The sequence below is a fragment of the Ictidomys tridecemlineatus genome, chromosome 1 (genome assembly GCF_052094955.1).
Source record: "Ictidomys tridecemlineatus isolate mIctTri1 chromosome 1, mIctTri1.hap1, whole genome shotgun sequence".
NCBI lineage: Eukaryota > Metazoa > Chordata > Mammalia > Rodentia > Sciuridae > Ictidomys > Ictidomys tridecemlineatus.
Genome location: NC_135477.1, coordinates 60809376 through 60828789, shown reverse-complemented (window position 1 = coordinate 60828789; position 19414 = coordinate 60809376).

Here is a 19414-nt window from a genome sequence, read left to right as displayed (position 1 = left end):
TGCATTTCTTCTCTCCCTAGTCCTTAGGAGCCACAGTTTGTTTTCTCCCAATCTTTAGCTACCTCCCCATATTTAGTCAAAAATACCATCAATTGAGGGTGATTTTTAGACAAATGTAAAAGAGGAGGCCCCCAAAGGATCCTAACCTGGCCTATACATTTTGCATTCCGTTACAATTTGATGGATAAGCAATACAAATTCCCAGACCCCATCTGAGCCAATTAAATTAGAATCCCTGAGCATGAGAGGCCCAGCTACTGCCAGATTAAGATTCCCAGCAGATTCTAATGCTCAATCAGAGCAAAGAACTATTGAGAGACAGGATCACATTCACATGCAGTGGGACTTCCAGGTGGAGGCCATGGCCATATTTGCATTCATAGGAGACGAAAGTTATCAAATCTAAGGGGATGAGGCAGACAGTGAGGAAAAGCTACCATTCATCCTCCCAAGACCAACAGAACCAACTGCAGGCAGCTAAGAGCCACTTGCTGCTTCTTTGGTTCAGCTGTTTTTGTCCTTATACAATCAGAAAAGCACTTATGGATACCTGCACTGGTATCTACAGTCTTTTCAGAGACCAAATCGTGTAACAGGGAGAAAAAAGTGATGGTGAAAAATCCTCCCCAATTTTTTTCCCCAAAAAGTTTCCTTGGAGTGCAACAAAGCAAGTATATAAAAGAGGAAGAAAATGGCAAACTGACAGCACTGCAAAGAGCTCAGAAAGGTGCTCAAAGGTATTTGTCTACCTAACACAGAAAAACTCAAAAACAGACAAATAATAGCTGAGAGATTTTTGATTAACCTCACATTTTCATGGAGTATACTTAGTATATAGCAACCTGGGATACACATCAGAATTACTTGTATTTAACATTCACAAAAATAGAATGTCCCAAACGCTCTACCTTGGTGTAAGTCCAGAACCTCTGTAGTATCAGAATGATGATCTGTGTCCACATGCTAATCCTCAACACTTATTAAAGCCATTACTTTTCATGACAAAAGGGACATTGCAGATGTGATTAAATTAAGGATTTTGAGATGGAGAGATTATCCCAGATCATTAGGGTAGGCCCAACATGACCATAAGAGTCCTGATAAAGGGAGGCAGGGGCCAGGTGTGGTGGTGTGCACCTGTAATTCCACTTGCTCAGGAGATCTAGGCAGGAGGGTTGCAGGTTTGAGGCCAGCCTGAGCAACTTAGAAAGATTCAATCTCAAAATAATTTAAAAAACAGAGAGAACTGGGGAAGTAGTTTAGTGGTAAAGCTCCCCTGGGTTTGATGTACAGTACCACAAAATAAGAAATTTTTTAAAAAATGAAAAAGTAAGAATAAAGGGAAGCAGGGCAATCAGAGTGAAAAGGAAAAGAGACAAGGAAGCAGAGTTGGGAGTGATGCCACGCAGGGAAGGGCCTGGAGCCCAGAAAGGCAGCAGCCTCTAGAGGCTGGAAATGGCAAGACCAAAGCTCCTCTCAGTCTCATCTGGAGCCTCCCCACAGGACTCTGATATTAGCTCAGTGTGATCCATGTCAGACTCCTGGCCTCCAGAGCTATAAGGTAATAAATTTGTGATATTTTGATTGAGGTGATTTGTTCTAGCAGAAGTAGGAATCTTACATACCATACTTTGTAGAGTCTGGAGATGATCTGGATGCACCATCCCAGATGCATCACTGGACTAGAACTTACAGTGAGTCTCCAGAAGAAACAAAGAACCACTAAAATCTCCAATGCACATTCTGTTTGATCCAGGAAAAGCACCTAGGATCTATGCTGAAGGTGTTCTTGCAGAGGCTTCAAACATATATACAGAAATGTTCACTGCAGTTGTTGCCTTAAAAAACATATATAGGGTTTTTTTTTTTTTTTTTTTTTGCAGGGGCAAGATGGCAGATTGAAGTGAGGCAGCATTACTCCTAGCTCAGCTACTCAGAACTCAAGCAGCAAGAATATTGCTCCTCCCTGAGGCTTAGAGTGAAAAATCCTGAGACTAGAGGGGCACGTCTGCCCTAGCAGAACCAGAGACTGCTTGACTCATTAAGCAGATCTTAAAAAAAAAAAAAAAAATGCCCTGAGTTTTATCAATCGTCCATGGAGAGCGGATGCAGGAGCCATCTTGTGACTGCAGCACAGCAGTGCCAACTGGAACTTGAGACCCAGATCTGTGAGTTCGCGGCTAGTTCCACATCTATATGTCTGAGCCTAGCAAACCCTAACTGAGCCTAACAAATCCATGGAAATCAGAGACAGAGAATTTTGCCCAGGGGAACACAAGCTGGAGAAAATAGAGAGAATCTGCTCTCCCCAACCCTGTGAGTCCTGCGGCTCCTGTGGGCTAACAAGGCCAGCTATAACAAGTGTGAGGGCACTTGCTCCCAATTTGCGCAGCTGACAGGTCCCAGTACACTCCTGGTGTGCCACCCACCACCCACCGTGTTCAGCACCAGCCAGGTCCCTAGAAGCCACCTGTCCTTGGTGCCCACCTGGTCCAGCACCCGCTGAGTCCTAGGCACCCACCAGGTCTGGCACCACCAGTCTGACACCCACCCAAGCCCCTCCAGCCCCCAGTATAATGCTTTGTCCACTAGGTCCACAGTTCCACCACTGGCCCATAGCCCAGCCTGCTCACCACTCTGCTGCCAGGTCTGCCCAGCCTAGCCCAGCCCACAACTTCACCACCAGCCCACAAGGCCCATTGTCTGGCCCTGATCCACGTGGCCCAGGCCTGCTAGGCCCACCTGACATAACCAGCCACTTTGCCACTTAGCCACAGCCCAGCCTGCCTGGCCCACCACTTCACAGTAGATCTACCTGACCCACACAGCTGCTTCACCACCTGGTCCACCCAGCCCCCAGTCTCCCGATCCCCCATCCCCCGACCTGGCCCACCAATCCAGCTACTAGGCCCACAGTTCTGCTACCAGTCCATAGCCCAGAATGCCAGGCAGCTAAATTCACTGCCAGGCCTGCCTGGCCCTGCCCACAGCTTCACCACCCGACTGCAAGGCCCGTTGCCCAGACCTGTTCCACATGGCCGGGCCAGCTAAGCCCACCAGACATAACCAGCCATTATGCCATCCATCTGCAGCCCAGCCTGTTGGCCCACCAATTCAGACCAAGCATGATTGGCCTAGCTACCGGCTTTCCCACCAGGCCCTCTAGTCTTGCCACTTTCGTGCTTGGCCCACCTGGCCTAGGTTGGCTAGGCCTGTTTAACAAGCCACTACACCACCTGGAACAGCCAGCCACTTTGGTGCCCAGCTGCAGCCCAGCTTGCCTAACATGCCACTTTGCTGCCAGGCCCACCTAGCCTAGCCAGCGGCTTTGCCACCCAGCCCACAGCCTGGCCCACCCACAGCAATCTCCCAAGAAGGGAAGTTGGGAAGTCTTAAAACACAACCTTCAACTCAGTGGGCAACACAATAAAATGGAAGAATTCGACAGCCCATGCACATACTCCCACACTCAGTTCATCCTTCAAGAAGAGACAAAATCAGTTGGGCACAGACAGTGAACACATATGCTCACTGACAATTTTGTTCACCATAGTGGAAACAATACCTTAATATGTTTTCATCAAGATTTTTAACTTTTTTTAAAATCTGTTGTTGTTTGGCTTTGCTTTTGCTTTTTGTTTTTGGTTTTTGTTTTATTTGAATGTGTACTGATCAATTCAAGGGCACCTATGCATATACATGTTTCTCTCTCCTCATTTATAAGGTTTTTATTTATTTATTTTTTTGAAAGTGTTATTTTCCCATGCTCTGTTTTTTGAGGATTAGGATTTTTGATTAGCATATTTTGAATTTGTTTTATATAGTCTTTGGGTCTATCTCCCTTGACTCCTTCTCTCTTTTTTCCATTGCTGACAGCCAAATTCCATTTTCTCTCTCTCCTCCTTTATGTTCTTCTATTTTTTCTTCCCCTTCCTCATTAATATATCCTAAGTTACCACTGCATTCACTTTTTTCACTCTTTGAAATTGCCAATGCTTTTCTACCCTCCTCTGACTTCTACTTTTCTCATACTCAACTCTACAATACCTCTTAATACTAATTGATGTATATAGCAGCTTCCCCTACCACCAAACCACACCAATAATTAATACAGCATAAGACATAGAAAACCCCGGTTGTTTGATCTTATATCAGACATAATTCATGATTATTTACTGTTTTTACTGATGAAAATTGCTGATCCTACTATTTCTGCAAATTATACCAATCTCTATTGCTATGTATTGTTTGCATGGATTGTTGCTATTATTAGGCTCTCCCTCAATCTGTGAGGTACTTGTAACATAGAGGGAGCCTATAAACTGATAGGGTAGAAACTCTACAGGTTCAGATCAGAAAGCTAGTTGGGAAGACACACAGACAATGTGAAAAGCAAGGGAACAAACCATCCAAAAAAAAAAAAAACACAAAATACCTCAACAACAGAATCCATTGACACTACAGTGGAGGAAATGTCAGAAATGGAATTCAGAGACTTCATATTTAAGCTTATTTGTAAGGTAAAAGATAACATAAGAAATGAAATCAGAGAGAAAAAACAAGAAGCGAAATATCATTTCAATAAGAGGATAGAGATCCTGAAAAAGAATCAATTAGAAATCCTCAAATTGAAAGAATCAATAAACCAAATTAAAAACTCATTGGAAAACATCACCAGGAGAATAGATCACTTGGAAGACAACGTCTCAGGCAATGAATACAAAATATATAATCTTGAAAATAAAGGTGACCCTTGAGAAAAGATTTAAGAGACCATGATCAGAAATTTCAAGAAATATGGGATAACATGAAAAGATCAAACTTAAGATTTCTCAGAATAAATGAAAGCTTGAAGACACAAAACAAAGGAATCCATGATCTTTTCAAAGAAATAATAACAGGAAATTTCCCAAACCTTAAGAATGAAGTAGAAAATCAAAAATAGGAGGTGTACAAGTCCCCAAATATACAAAATTACAATAGACCTTCACCAAGTCACATTATTATGAAAATGCCTAACATACAGATTAAGGATAAAATTTGAAAGGCTGCCAGAGAAAAATGACAGATCATATTTAGAGGGAAAACAATCCATATCTCAGCTAATTTCTCAACCTTGACCAAAAAAGCTAGGTCTTAAAATAATATAGACCAAAATCTGAAAGAAAATGAATGCCTATCAAGAAACTATACTCAGCTAATTAAGCTTCAGAATTGACAATAAAATAAAAACCTTCCACAATAAACAAAAGATGAAAGAATTACAATTAGAAAGCCTGCACTATAAAACATACTCAATAAAATATTTCATAAAGAAGACATGAAAAATAAAAGTGAAAAACCAGCAAAGGGAGGAACTACACTAGAAGAAAAGTCAATCAAGGGAGAAACTAATTTAAATTAAAACCCAGAAATAACTCAAAATGATGGGAAAAAAATTTTACCTCAATATTAACATTGAATGTAAATGACTTAAACTCATCCATTTAAAGATGGCAGATTATATTTAAAAACAAGATACAACCATCTCAAAGTGACTCACCTCATAAGCAAACATATCCACAGATAGAAGGAAAAAGGGAGGGAAAAAATATAATTCATATGGATCTCATAAACAGGGTTTTCTATTCTCATATCAAAAAAAGTGGAATTTAAGCCAAAGTTAATCAGAAGGTACAAATAAGTTTATTTCATACTTCTTAAAGAAATTATACGTGAACAAGACAGAACAATTATAATTATTTATGCCCCACATGGTGGAGCATCTACGTACATCACATAAACCCTTCTTAATTTCAAGAATCAAAGAGACTATGGGACACTATGAAGGCAGTGCCAAGAGGAAAGTTTATTGCATGGAGTTTATTCTTTAAAACAAGAAAAAATAAACAAATAAACGATCTGACATTACAGCTCAAAGCTCTAGAAAAAGAGGAACAAACCGACACCAAAAGTAGTAGAAGACAGAAAATAATTAAAATCAGGACAGAAATCAGTGAAATTAAAACAAAAGAAACAATTCAAAAAATGACAAAACAAAAAGCTGGTTCTTTGAAAAAAAAATAAATAAAATTAACAAACCTTTAGCCACCCTAAGAAAAGAAGGAGAAAGAAAACTCAAATCACTAACATCTGTGATGAAAAAGAAAATATCATGACAGACACTATTGAAATATAAGGCACCAACAAATTTCTAGAGGCATATGATCAACCCAAACTGAGTCAAGAGGACATGCACAATTTAAACAGATCAATTACAAGCAAGGAAATAGAAGACACCATCAAAAGCCTACCAACCAAGAAAAGCCCAGGACCAGGCAGATTTACAGCTGAGTTCCACCAGACTTACAAAGAAGAATTAATACCAATAGTCCTCAAATTATTCCATGAAATACAAAAGGAAGGACCCCTTCCAAACTCATTCTATGAAGCTAGTATCATCCTGATCAAAACCAGGCAGAGACACATCAAGGAAAGAAAATTTCAGACCAATCTCCTTGATGAACATTTATGCAAAAACTCTTAATAAAATTTTGGCAAATTGCATACAAAACATATTTAAAAAATAGTGCACCATGATAAAGTGGGGTTTATTCCAGGGATGCAAGTTTGGTTCAACATACAGAAATCAATAAATACAATTCATCACATCAATAGACTTAAAGATAAGAATTATATGATTGTATCAATTGATGCAGAGAAAGCATTTGACAAAATATACCACCCTTTCATGTACAAAACACTAGAAAAAATAGGGATAGGGTCTGTGATATTTTCTTTTTCATCACAGATGTTAGTGATTTGAGTTTTCTTTCTCCTTCTTTTCTTAGGGTGGCTAAAGGTTTGTCAATTTTATTTATTTTTTTTTCAAAGAACCAGCTTTTTGTTTTGTCATTTTTTGAATTGTTTCTTTTGTTTTAATTTCACATACCTCAATATTGTAAAAGCTATCTATGTTATACCCAAGGTCAACATCATTCTAAATGGAGAAAAATTGAAAGCATTCCCTCTAAAAACTGGAACAAGACAGGGATGCCCTCTTTCACCACTTCTATTCACCACATAGACCTTGAAACTCCAGCCAGAGCAATTAGACAGACAAAAGAAATTAAAGGGATATGAATAGGAAAAGAAGAACTCAAACTACCATTATTTGCTGATGACATGATTCTATAATCAGAGAATCCAAAAAACTTCATCAGAACACTTCTAGAACTCATAAAAAATTTTAGCAAAGAAGCAGAGTATAAAATTAACACTCATAAATTAATTGTGTTCCTATACATCAATGATGAATCAGCTGAGAGAGAAATTAGGAAATATATCCCATTCACAATAGTCTCAGAAAAAATAAAATACTTGTGAATCGATCTTACAAAAGAGGCAAAAGTCCTCTAATGAAAGCTACAGAATACAAAGAAAATAATTGAGTAAGACCTTAGAAGACAGAAAGATCTCCCATGTTCTTAGATAGGCAGGATTTAATGTTGTCAAAATGGACATACTAACAAAAGTGCAATACATATTTAATGCAATTCCTACTAAAATTCCAATGACATTCTTCATAGAAATAGAAAAGGCAGTCATGAAATTTATTTGGAAAAACAAGAGACCCAAAATAGCCAAAGCAATCCTTAGCAAGATAAGTGAAGCAGGTGGCATCATAATACCAAACCTTAAGTTATAGTATAGATCAATAGTACAAAAACAGCAAGCTATTGACACCAAAACAGCCACAAATATCAATGGAACAGAGTAGAAGAAACTGAGACAAATCCACATAAATATTAATATTTCATACTAGACAAAGGTGTATATTGGATATTAGATAGCCTTTGCAACAAATGGTGCTGGGAAAACTGGAAATATACAGGTAGTAGAATGGAATTTAACACCAATTTCTTAATCTGTACAAAATTCAACTCAAAGTGGATCAAGAAACTAGGCATCAGACCAGAGACCCTGTGCCTAGTTGAAGAAAATGTAGGCCAACTCTCCATAATAATGAGCTAAAGAACCAACCTCCTCTACAAGACTCGTAAAGAAGTAAAATCAAAAATCAATAAAACTTCACGGAGGGCTGGGGATATGGCTCAAGCGGTAGCGTGCTGGCCTGGCATGCGTGCGGCCCAGGGTTCGATCCTCAGCACCACATACAAACAAAGATGTTGTGTCCGCTGAGAACTAAAATATATATATATAAACTTCATCAAAAAGAAGAGAGCCACCTGCACCTCAGATAAAGCATTAATCTCCAGAATATACAAAAAACTCAGAAAACTTAACACCAAAAAAAAAATAACCCTATCAATCAATGAGAAAAAGAACTAAATAGACACTTCAGAAAAGAAGTACAAATGGTCAACAAATATATGCAAAAAATGTTCAACATCACTAACAATTAGAGAAATGTAAATCATAACTACAGTGAGATTCTGTCTCACTCCATTCAGAATAGCAGTTATCAAGAATACAAGTAACAATACTTTGGCAAGGATGTGGGGGGAAATGTTAACTCATACATTGCTGGTGGGACTGCAAATTGTTGTAACCAATCTGGGAAACAGTATGAACATTCCTCAGAAAACATGGAATGAAACCACCATATGATCCAGTTATCCCACTCCTTGGTATATACCCAAAGGGCTTAAAATCAGTATACTATATTGATGCAGCCAAATCAATGTTCACAGCAGCTTAATTCACAATAACTAAGCTATGAAACCAAACTAGATGTCCTTCAACAGATGAATGGACAGAGGAATTATGGTATATATACACAATAGAATTTTACTCAGCCATAAAGAAGAATGAAATTATGGCATTTGTCAATAAATGGATGGAGCAGGACCTGCTAAGTGAAATAAGCCAATTCAAAAAAAAAAAAAAAACAAAGACCAAATGTTCTCTCTGGTATGTGGATGCTGACACATAATAAGGGGGCTGAAGGGAGAAATAAAAGTTTATTTGATTAGTCAAAGGAGAATGGAGGGAAGGAAGGGAGATGAAAATAGCAATAACCATAGAATAAATCAGACATTACTTTCCTGAATACATGACCAATGAAACTCCACATTGTGTACCACAAAAATGGGATACTAATTATAAGTTATACGTCATGTATATATACGTCAAAATATTCTATTATATTGTATGTCTAAAAAATAAAAATAAAAAAATGAGTGATAACAAAAAGTGTCCTTTGGGATGGAGCTACTTAAATTATGGTATAATCATACAATCATCATACAATCAAATACTATGTATCCTTTACAAAAGGGCCTAAGGTAGCTCTGCAAGTATTAGCTGGGGAAAAATAAAACCTGCAAGACATAAAAAGTAAAGAGAGAAAGGTGAAAAAAAAAGTAAATTCATTTGTAAGAAAGAATTTTATACACATCTGTGTATCTAAGTATTCAGAAATCTAGTTCCTTTGATTTCCAACTCAACATCTTGGCCTTTTGCAAAATATTAAATATAAATATCAAAAGCATTTATTCTTCAAATACCATGAACAAATGTCAGATAAGACTAAATTTAATAGGAGGATAAGCCCTCTATTCTCTGCCTATGTAAGTGCCTCCGTATGTGTATTGAGGTCTCCTGCATGGTTTTGGTTAGCACAATCCTAGAGATAAACATGGGAACAAATATTAAAAATATTGCATGTGATTCTGCACTTCTGATATTATTTGTATTATCTTCTGGAAGAATTCTAAACTGCTCTCCTATAATACTTTTAAAACTATTCCAGGATGGCCAGTAAATTTATGTAAATATCTTTCAACAATAACTTCAATGTGGATTCAAAATTAATGCAAAATGATCAGTGAATTAAGTAATAATACCATGCATTTGGTAATGCATTAATTCAATTGATGGAAAATCAGTGAAACAAGAGGCTATATCCACTGTAACTGAGCAGCTCTCAGTTGCTTTCTTAGCCTTTCGATTTCATTCTTTGAAAACCTGATGTGGCATATCATGTTTCTGGAGAATCAATCTCCATGGAAATATCTCTAGGTGATGGTGGAGCAGAGAGAGGCTGGTCCAATTTCTCCTACAGCACTCTTCATTGAAAAGAAAAATTCCAACAATGAAAAACCATTTGCTTTCAAAAAGACAACATGCTAGCTGGAAATTTTGTTCTAACTGTAAACTCCTGTAATTGCCAGAAGTCACAGTGTCACTTAACTCCCCTGCCCATTTTTAATCTGTTCATCCTTACCTGGTATTAAAGGTCAAAGGGCAGAGCTAAAAGATCTCACCTCCTAATTTTCTTTTGAATGATTATTGGTAATTCACCATTACTTAAAATCTCTGTTTAACATTTGGTAGTGATTATTATGCCTGGAATACAGTAGGCACTCTGAATTGTCTGCAATTTAGCATTTTGGTTTCAAGGTATGGAGATAATAAAGGAATTCCACTCAATGCTTTTGGTCAAACTTATGAACTACTATGAATCTCTTTGGAGGATGAGGATAAAGTCACATAAAGAAACTCAACTTTTCTTTATTTGGTGTGGAGATGGGGTAGAGCTGGAGATTGAACCCAGGAGTTCTTTACCACTAAGCTACATCCAAGTTCTTTTTATTCTGAGGCAGAGTCTCAATAAGTTGCTGAAGTTGGCCAGAAACTTGCCATCCTCATGCCTCAGTGTCCCAAGTCACTTGGAATTACAGGAGTGCACCACCTCACTCGGTAAGAAACTCAGCTCCTAAAATTCATTGACAAATGTCAAGGGCATGCATGACAAGCTGAACTGAGGGACTCTGTTTCTGGACAAAACAAAGGTAAAAAGTTAAAAACCAAACCAAAATTACTTAGTTATTAACTAGTGGTACTACTTTCTCCCCCAATTATCATTAGGTTGAAGTATATAAAATGCTGGCATTCAATAGCTTTTGACCTAAAATAATCCTTTAATATTATTCAATTCAATAACTTCATATTAATATATAAAACAGTCCAAGTGCATTCTGCAAAGACTGAATGGTAACAGATCTCTAATGCCTTTCTGAGTTGCTATTGTTTCTGGTTCTGTTTTATTTTAAACTTTTTTCCTTTGAGTGTGCCCAAGTGCAAATTGTGAATTACCAGTAGGCCTTTCTTTTTTTTTTTTTTTTTTGAGAAAAGTAGAATGTTAAATATTATAAGAAGTCCTACACTCATTGCATAAAATAAACTTTTCATAATTGAATTTATTAGTATTATTACAATAACATAAAACATAGCTTATTCAATTTTAGCTTGAACATTTCTTGTATGTAATTTCATTTTTCTTAAAGCTGTGTGGTACGTGTGCACTTGTAAATCTAGAGACGGCTCAAAACAATTTACGAATGTGCATCCAAACAGAATATTTGTGGCAGAAGGACTTTGGGCAGCAAACAAGAGATTATAGTGAAGTGATTTAATAAACACCTTCAAGATTTTTTTATACCCATACATACATCCCACAGATAGAACCTTCCTGCCACCCTGAAATCCCTTTTTATCTATTCCCAAAGTAGAGAGATTAAAACTGAGGATCTGAGAGCATCTTTCCCAAAGGGGTTTAATAAGCGTTTGTTGAGTGACAGTTCATACACATATGTACATTTAACTCACAAAGAATCTTCACCTTAAACAACGTTAGGCATTTTTTTACAGTAGGTTTTAAAACAAATAGTAATTCTTATATTTAAAATTCTTAGCCTTCCTGATAAATAAAATACTAGAGATGTGTAATAATTGATAGTACATAGTATATCCTAAGTACTTTAGAAAGTGGCTGCAAAGCTCAATTCACAAGAGCTAAAGTATGGAACCAACCTAGGTGGCCTTCAATAAATGAATGGATAAAGAAAATGTGGTATATATACAAAATGGAGTATTACTCAGCCATAAAAAAAAGAATGGCTTTATGACATTTGACAGCAAATGAATGGATTTGGATACTATCAGGTTAAGTGAAATACTTCAGTTCCAAAAATACAAAGGTCAAATGAGTTCTCTGATAGATGGAAGCTAACCCACAATAAGAGGGTAGGGGGTGAGGGGAAGAATAGAAATGCAGTAGATTCCTACAATAAGGGCAATGGAGGGAAGGGAAGGGGGATAAGTGAAGGAAAGACAGTAGAATGAATCTGACATAGATTTCCCATAAACATATACGAAAACAACACAATGAATCCTACCACCATGTACATCCATAAGAAAGGGACTCTAACTAAAATAAGATATAGTCTGTGCTTGCATAATTATATCAAAATGGATTCTGCTGACATATACAACTAAAAAGAACTAATAAAAATTTAAAAAAGCAAAATGGCTGCAGAAAGCAATCCAGTGAAGGTGAAAAGTTGAAATTACAACTACCTTGAAAATATTTGAAGGTAAACAATAGCACCATGAATTCTGTTGTTGCCTTGTGACACCAAATGAAAAGAAATTGTACTGGGAAAATAAATGGACAAAGTGCAAAGAGGTGGCCCATACAAGAAGAGTTCAGAAGGTTCAACATTTATTTTATTTTATGTGTGTTACCCAAGAAAGTCAAAGATGGGGCTGGGGATGTGACTCAAGCAGTAGTGCGCTCACCTGGCATGCATGCGGCCCGGGTTCGATCCTCAGCACCACATACACACAAAGATGTTGTGTCCACCAAAAACTAAAAAAATAAAATATTAAAATTCTCTCTCTCTCTCTCTCTCTCTCTCTCTCTTTAAAAAAAAAAAGAAAGAAAGTCAAAGGTCCCGTTGTTATCCCTCAGTCACACACACACTGAAAAGCAAGACTATAAACAAACTGCTTTTGGGCTTCAAGTTTATTTATCCTTTTCCAAAGATGATTTACTGGGCTTCTTATTCTTGTTCCAGTGCATTTTCAAGATTAATCTTCTCTTGTCTCAACTGAAGGATGGAAAAAAATTTACCAAGAAGGGCAGGCCACTGAAACATAGTTAATTAGATTTGTTTGTTTGTTTGTTTCAAGCATTAAGACTCACCTAGAGAAAAGTCCAGACAGGATCAAATTTCTGGCACAGACACATTACATTAAGTGCATCTAATTGATTTTAGTTTTTCTTTCTTTTTTTCTTTTTCCCTTTTTGCTACTAGGGATTGAACCCAGCTGAGCTTTATCACTGAGCTACATCCCCAACCATCTTATCTTGAGATAGGGTCTCACTCAGTTGCTTAGAGCCTCATTAAATTGCTGAGGTTGATCTCAAACATGAGATCCTCCTGCTTCAGGCTCCCAAGTCACTGGGATTACAGGTGTGCACAGCCATGTCCTGCAAGTGCATCTAATTCTTAAACCTTACTTGAGAAAACTAAGACAGGATCACTTGTGGATGTGAATGTTTAATTGCTGCCTGGCACAGTTCCGTATTTATTCAAGGTATTTGTAAAGTTTTCCTTAGATAGGGTTGGGGAGTTCTGTTTACTAGTGGTCCCAAGAGCTATGTGAATTTTTTCCTTGGTTCTCCACATAGTTCCATGTTAAATCAGGAAGGCTAGGTTACCATTTATATAAATAACTCTTTAAAGACTTGGAAACAATTCTACATACTGGCTGATTAATGTATCTAAATACATGCTCAAAAATTTTAAAAACATACACAAAAAAGAAATACCAAATTCACAGAACGGGATATAGTGAGGATTTAGAGAAGAAGAAGAATTTGATTTGGGGAAGGGTATTTATTTGAAGAGAGAACCCCAAACTGCATTCCATTTCATAAGATAAAATAAACATAGGGAAAATTCATTAATCACTCGATATTGAGCAATAAACAATAAATACTGAGAACAATGTCCTACACTGGATAACAGATATGAAGGAATGAATCAAGGAATCAGAAAATTCTGCCTTCATGGAATTTCACTTTAGTGCAGACCAAGATAGTGAATGAAACAAGGATATATATGTGAAAGAGATCAGAAGAAAAAGAGAACTGATTAAATAGTTGTAGAAATGGCTGGCCATTTGAATACATTGTTTTCTATAACTTTAGGGACATTTGCAAAGCAGCAGGCAATGCATTACAACAAACTCCTGTAGTTACATTTATATATATATATATATACTGATGTGTTTATGATTGCAAACCTTGAGCCCAACTTCTGGTTTCAAATCCCACTTTCATCAACTGCCATTGAAAAACTTTAGGAAAATTACTATATACAATTTCATCATTTGCAAAATAGAGGATGAAAATAATGTCTAGCTCACTGAGTTATTGTGAGTCTTTAATTAAATTAACTCCTGCAAATCATTACTAACTGCTTCACACATAGAATGTGCTCAACAGTTGTGGGCAGTGATAACTGCTGTCTCTGATTAGCTATTCTACTTCTGTCCCACTGTTCTAGAACATAAGCTCCATGAGGCCTCCACACTTGCCTGCTTTGTTAACTGATGTACCCTCAGTGTCTAGAACATCTGTCAGTTTACAGGTCATCAACAAATCCTGGAGGCTTCTTAAACAAGAGAATGAGCCCAGATCACACAGTAGACTGAAATCAGAGCTTCGAAATATTGTTTGCATGGTGGAATGTGACTTTGGAAAACAGTTCAAGGGTAAGAAGTGGAGAGGAGGCGGATAGTCAACATGAATTAGAAAGCGTTTTGCACTGTCAGGGTGAGAGCCAGGTAACAGGCAATCATCCCCCAGAATGTTAAACAGGTTCTACCTCCAGCAAGGAGAAACCTTTGGGCAATTCACAGAACTCCCACTCACCTTTGTCAATCCCTGAGCTAATCACATTTTTGACCCAGTTCAATCCATATCCTTTCTTTAAAAAAAAAAATCCCAGAAATCTGTGTAACCTCTGATGTCCCCTTGTGAAACTAAAAGCTAAGAGCAAGCATTACAAGAGGAATTTTGTAAACAAGAGGAAATTCAAGAAGGCATCATTTTGTAGTATGAAATCTGAAAGAGGAATGTAAGACCAATTATTTTTCAAGTAATCATATAAATGCTAATCAGCAACTAAAAAGAAAATTCAAAAAAAAAAAAGTAGAATTTAGTAGGCATGAGCCCGAGAGTATCCCACTTATCTGCCCTGAGCCTCATCATCCTCACCTATGAAATGAGAAGCCTAGCCTAGGCAAACTCTGAGTTCCCTTTCTGGCCTACCCATTTTATACTCTCTACAATAGAAGTAGCAAAAGAGAACACCTAAATCGGTAGGTGTTATTTTTAAAGGCGAGGAACCCATTGGCCTGGGAGATGGCATGACTGAGGCAAAGTGGTACAGATGTAGGAATGGATATTGGTCAAACAGCAGTCAACATTGCTGGGCACACCCAATAAGCAAGTACAGAATTAATCCAGAGATTAATCCATTTTGTGGATTAATCCATTTTGTGGATTAATAGTTTGAAAGGACTATAGTACTAGGTGGCAAATGTAAGTCAATAGGGTATGGCTAGAGGAATTAGATCACTAGGGGCTTCTCCATGAGAATTTATCTTGTCCCTGCCAGCTCCTCCTTTACTGTCCCTGCTCCCAGCCACCATAAGCTGAGTAGTTGTCCTCACCCATGCCCTTCTGCCATGATGTTTTGCTTCATATCCAGCCCTGAGCAATGGAGTTAGCTGAGCATGGAGTGAGACCTCTGAAAACATGAGCTAAAACACATTTTTACTCCTCTAAGTTGTTCTTGTCAGATATTTTGGTAACAGCAATGAGAGGCTGACGAACACATAAGCCCCTCTTCATTGTCAACAATACTTGGCAGTAGCAAATTTGGTGGGTAGCTGATGGAGAAGAAGTAAGGACAGCTAAGGAAATCCTAGGAAGAGTATTCAGAAACGGGTGAGGAAAGAAAAGCACAAGCTGAAAACACACGTGAATCTCAGCTATCTCTTAGGACCTACCGGTAAATTACCCAGTATTGGTCTACCCTCACCCCAGAAAACCAGGGTTCCTTGGGTGTGAAATGTGGGTTTGCTGATCCCAATTTGCTCACAATTTACTTCCATGAAGTAGACAACCCAGAAGGCCCCACCGTGGCAGTTTCCATTCTCCAGTATTTCATACTCTGGCACTGCCATAGGAGTCTGTATTATCTTTAGCCTTACAAAGATAAGGGACCCTTGTTTTCTCAGCTTTAAGAATCTCAACTTGCCAGCAATGCTGAGGATCTATCACGGGCACTAAAGGCAGAGAAATGAAAGGAAATCATATTGAGCCCCATATTCAATCATATTGAATAACTTCCCCTTAAGTTCTTTATCAGGCTCACCCCACTACAACTCCTGCCCACCTAATTCCACATTGCATAGAATTACAGCCAAGTATACACATCTGTTCTGTGTGAGAGACTTTCAGAGCTATATTGTCCTGGACTTTGTGCAATCTTACAGTACAAGAAGTCAGAAACTGTTCCCTGAGATGAAAACATCCACCCAGTGATGCAATGCTTCTAATATTGTTATCCATCTGGAATAATCTCTCCAAGCTCCTTCCCAGGTTTTTGTTTTGTTTTGGTTTGGTTTTTATTTTAAATTAGGTATTCATACATTAAGCACCAACTCATCCATAGTCAAATATCTAATCCTCAGGTTGATGGATCCCCTCCTGACTGTGATTATTATACAAGTACCCAGCACAAATGGATACAGCTGACTGTGGAACATTCATTTAAAAGGCCAATTTGTAATTAAGGCAGCTCTATGGACTGCCAAATTCTTAACTCCAGTTCAGTAGCTCCACTTCTCATTGCAGGTTAGTTAACATCAGACCAAGCATTCTTGTTATGTTCCTGAAATAAACTTAGAACTTATTCACTGAGTAAACAGCAAACGTGGCTCTGCTGAATTCACAGCTTGCCCTGCCTACATTTCATCAGGTAGGTGCTGACCACCCCTGAAGAAGCAGGAAGGTAGGGACAGCCAAGGATGGCCCCAGGCTACCATGCTTCTTTCTCACCACTGCATTTTCCCATTTAGGACTCTGATGCTAGGGCAGGGATAGAGGAAAGGATGCTATCCACAAAAAGAAAAAGCCTGATGAGAACTCTAGAGCTGTTCTCAGCAAAGGATGCAAAAGGTTTTCGTGTAAATTTTCAATGTACTTTGAAAGGGTTTTAATCAAACTATCATTTTATTATCATTAGTATGAGAAAATGTAGTTTGAATTCCCCAAATTTGACTTAAAAATAAATTCCAAAAGCAGTCCATTATAATCAAGACATTCACTAATGTAGGCATAATAAAGAAAAGGAAATAAAGGACATCATTCAAACAGAACAGATAGTTTGTTACAGCACATGGTAAAAAAAAAAGCATTTAAAATGATGATATAAGAAACACACCTGATGTTTATAAAAATAAACAGCAGAATACTCAAAGACCTACATTGACCAAACCCTTAATTGGCCAGATTTTGTTGTTGTTGTTGTTGTTAATGGAAAAGGGCAAATGCTAAGAAAACAAGTGGGTTTGGGAGTTAACAATTCCCCCAAACCTTCCAGGTTGTCAGGTCTGAAGGCCATTAACAGCTCAGCTTAATCTCCTATCACTTTATTATGCAATATAATTGAGTTTCAATTATTCAAAATGCTGAACTGTAGATGCATCAGAATCATCTGGGGAAATAAATGTTCAACATTCATAAAATGCCTAAATCACAATTGGAAATAAGCAGTTTTGTTCCTACTACTACAAGAGCATACATATCAAAGAGTCTTGCCTCATTCCATTTTACTTTCCCATATACTTCAATTAATCCATGTTTTGCATACACAATGTAAAGCAGTAACTAATAGGAATTATTAGGGGACTATTAAAATATATCATGCTGGGAGTGAAAGAAGACATACTGGAGATGGAGAAAACTATGTTATATGCATTTATGCCTATGTCAAAATGAATCCCACTATTAAATGTAACTATAATATGCTAATAATTATAAAATATAAAAAATAAAATGTATCAAGTGCAAGTGATAAAAGATAGCTAACAACAATGTACAGCGGTGGGTCTTTGTTCATTAGAGCAAAAGAAATTGATGCATATCAAGGCCCTTGTAAAACAAAAACAAACCAATTCCAAAACCAGTAGAAAGAAGGAAATAATTAAGATTCAAAAATCGATGAAATTGGGCTGGGGATGTGGCTCAAGCAGTAATGCGCTCACCTGGCATGCGTTGGGTGCTGGGTTCGATCCTCAGTACCACATAAAAATAAAATTAAAAAAAGATGTTGTGTCCACTGAAAACTTAAAATAAATACTAAAAAAAAATTTTTTTTAAATCAATGAAATTGGGCTGGAGCTGGTGCTCAGTGGTAGCTTGCCTGGCATGCTTGAGGAACTGGGTTTGATCCTCAGCACCACATAAAAAGAAGGTATTATATTCACCTACATCTAAAAAAATACATATTTTTAAAAATTGATGAAATTAAGAATAATAAAAAACCACAGAAGATAGATGAAACAAAGAATTGGTGAGAATAAATTTCCTTGCCTTGTTCCAGATTTTAAAACAAATGTGTTTAGTCTTTCCCTACTATGATGCTGACTTTGAATTTTTATATATAGCCTTCCTGATGCTGATGTAGTATTCATCACTTAATACTGTATTGTTCAGTCTCCATGTGTTTATAGAGTTTGTGTAGGGTTTTTGTTGTTGTTGTTCTTGTTCTTCATTTCTAATTTCATTCCATTTTGATCTGATAAGATTCAAGTTACTATAATATTTTTTTGTGTATTTCCAAAGATTTTATTTGTGACCTAAAATAAGGTCTATTTTGGAGATTTCAGGAACTATTGGGAAGAAAGTATATTCAACTATTGTTTGATGAAATATTCTACAGGTATCTGTTAAATCCATCTGATTTATAATATTTCTCAGGTTCAAAGAGTCTTTACTGAGTTTATGTCTGTATGATCTATACATTGATGAGAGAGGTGTATTGAAATCAGCCAGTATTATTGTATGGGGGTCCATTTGAGGCTTTAATTTGAGTAGTATCTCTTTTATGTGATTTGTTGCACATATATATTTGCTAAATAATTGCTATCATTATATCTTCTTGTTGCATTGTTCCCTTTACCAATATGAAGTGACCTTCTTTGTCTCTTCTAATTTTGGTTTGAAGTCTGCTTTGTCACATATAACAGTAGCTACTCCTACTTGTGTTTTAGCTTCTTTCATATGATTTATCTATTTCCATTCTTTCACTTTAGCCTATGATTATCTTTGCCAGTAAGGTGAGCCTCTTCAAACAATGTATAATTTGTTTTTAATCCACTCTGCCAGAATGTCTTTTAATTAAAAAGAGACCATTTATATTCAATATTATCATATTGAATATATGATGATGTTTATTAATTCCTGATACCTTATTTCTTTAATTTTTTAATTGTAGATGGACACAAAACTTTTATTGTATTTATTTACTTGTTTATTTATTTATTT